Here is a 3,011-nt window from a genome sequence, read left to right on the forward strand (position 1 = left end):
AAAAAAAAAAAAAAAAGACAACAAATGCTGGAAGGATGCGGGGAATAGGGAACCCTCACACACTGTTGGAAGTGCAAACTGCTGCAGACACTATGGAAATCAGTATGGTGGTTCCTCATAAAACTAGACATAGATCTACCATGTGACCCAACTCTACGACTCCTGGGCATATACCCAAAGGACTCTATTTGCTACTACAGAAACACATGCTTATCCATGTTCATTGCTGCTCTATTCACAATGGCCAGGGCATGGAAACAGCCTAGATGTTCATTAACTGCTGAATGGATAATGAAAATGTGGAACCTATATACAATAGAATTTTATTCAGTTGTAAAGAAAAATGTTGGTCAGAGGTGACCTGGAAACCACCAAAATAATACAGAGTATTGCCCTTGTTCTTGGTTTCCCATTAGACCTTGATGGTAAGATCCTGTGGCTGATGACACTACAGATATTGATCATAAGATATGAAGACATCAGATTGGTATTAATCAGGAATCTTTCTCGCTGGTGGGTAGCTTTCATAGTCCTGGAAGGGGCTAGGCAGCCTGCTGTGGGGCAAAGCCATCAACAGTCTTACCTAGATGTAAGCCATAATAATGCCTGGCATGGCAACATATGTCCATGGGTACAATAGTGGTACAAATTTTATAGGGAGAGCCAACTACTTTCTAATTTGATTTAAGGCCCACTTCACTGGAAGAAACACATGCCTGGTCAAGATCCCATAGTTGGGGAACTCACAGGCCCAAGGGATGAAATCATTACTATCATTCTGCTAAATGTACGTCGTATCAAACTTCTCTGTAAATTCATATTTCTCTATCCATAGATTAGTGCCGCTCTCAGTGGACTGTGGTTAATGCAGAAACTTACAACTTGTCAAAGTGCAGAGATTAAGTATCAATGAAGTGCTCAGCCACAAATGAGATGCCTATATTGCCACCCTACCTCCAATGCTCAGTGATCATTGTGGAGAAAGGGGCAGAGGTTGGGGAGGACTGGAACAAAATGGTGTCTCCTAGATATAACAGACCACTGCACTCATGAACTCAGAGCATCTGTGGCTGCCTGCACAAGAGCCGGATAAGGCAAACACAGTCAACATTCTAGCATGGAGTGGGAAGGAGTTCATAAGGTTTTACCCATAACTGAAGAGCTATGGACAGCTGATGCCTTTCGGGGAAGGAAGGCATTTTCTTTAAGGGTGTGGCCCCTAGTAGGTGGACCATGCTCTAGGGGCATGGTTCCATACCCAGGAGTACATGGGTAGAACAAATTATTATTAGTGGGTTATAAAAATATGAAGAGGACATGAAATTGGGGAGTAGCGAGTCAGGGATAGATCTTGGAGGAGTTCAGGACAAGAGTGGATGGTAAATACAATAAAGAAAACACTGACATTCTCAAGGAATTAAAAATATTTTAAAAATCAATATCAATGCAAAAATGTTGAACCAAATATAAATAAATAATTAAGAGCAAAGTGCTGCTAATTAGCCAAAAAGACTTACAGCAAGCACATCTTTAGCACCAGTAAAACTTTCACCTTAGTACTAAACCATGAACTATGCCCTTATAGTGTTGTATTAATGTTAAAGTATCTATTCATGAAGGGGAATGTTCAAGACCTTAGTGAAGATTTTTTTAAAAAATGTGCATAGGGGGCTGGACAGATGGTTCTGTGGTTAAAAGCACTTGCTCTTCTTCCAAAGGACACAGGTTTGGTTCCCAGTATCCATATGGCGGCTTATACCAGTCCTTAGTTCCAGTTCCGGGGAATTACATGCCTTCTTCTGGCCGTCCTGGGCACCAGGCAAGCATGTGGTACACTTACATACATGCAGACAAATCACTCATGTTCATAAAATTAGAAATAAGTAAGAGATTTCTTAAAACAAACAAGAATCAAACAAATGAACAAACTTCTGTTCTAGTTTGGCTCCTTGGATTGGCTGGGTGAAAATATATCCCCCTAGAGTGCATTTTCATTTGAGTCTCCAGGCTTTGCTCTTGCTAATTATTAACCATGTTTATTGATTGTATGTTTGGGGCTTTGACATCCATAATCTTTTAATCCTTGCAATGCTCAAGTCTTCTGACTTCATTCCATGCAAGTTTCCTGCAAGTAATTTGGGAAATGAAGCAAATTATTACAACTTGTCAGAACTACTGTGAAAGAAATGTATTTAATTGCATTCTTTTATACTTTATAATAATAAAAAGGAAGTAAGTAAATAGCACATTTGAGCAACTCCGCCTACTGTTTTTCCTGTCTTCCATAAACTCTGGTTATTCAGTGATAGCAATAAGGTAACTCTCCCCTTGAACCACATATCACAGGCAGTCTTACATATGTGTCATGAGGAAGTTCAATACAACGTCCATGGGAATCAAAAATCTCATTTAAAAATGGTAATCCCCAAGATTTTGCTCAATAAATAGATGCTTTGTATTTTGTAACTAAAAGCAGCTGTTAGTACATTTCTGAGCTAGAAGAGGGGATCAGGGCATTTTTGGAAAGAGAATAAGTACAGGAAGACTGGTTGATTTACTTTCAGTAGCTGATTGGACAACTAGTTATTTTGTGAGGGGACATGATGAAATAAATATTCAAGTGTTTATTGTATGATTAAAAGTGTAATATAGTACCCCAATCAGATTGGCTAGGATCAAGAGAACAAATGATACTAAATGCTGGTGAGGATGTGGAGAAAGGGGAATGCTCATTCACTGCTGGTGGGATTGCAAACTTGTGCAGCTTCTATGGAAAACAGTGTGGAGAACTCTGAAAAAACTAAAAATGAACCTACCATATGACCTGGTTATACCACTACTTGGCATATACCCAAAGGACTCATCCTATTGTAGAGACACTTGTACAACCATGTTTGTTGCTGCTTTTTTCACAATAGCTAAGCAACCTAATTGTCCCCCAACTGACAAGTGGTTAACAAAAATATGGTATGTTTACACAATGGAGTTCTCAATTGGAGGGCCTCTTCAGT

This window comes from Nannospalax galili, unplaced genomic scaffold, assembly GCF_000622305.1.
Source record: "Nannospalax galili isolate Female #2095 unplaced genomic scaffold, S.galili_v1.0 scaffold452, whole genome shotgun sequence".
Lineage (NCBI taxonomy): Eukaryota > Metazoa > Chordata > Mammalia > Rodentia > Spalacidae > Nannospalax > Nannospalax galili.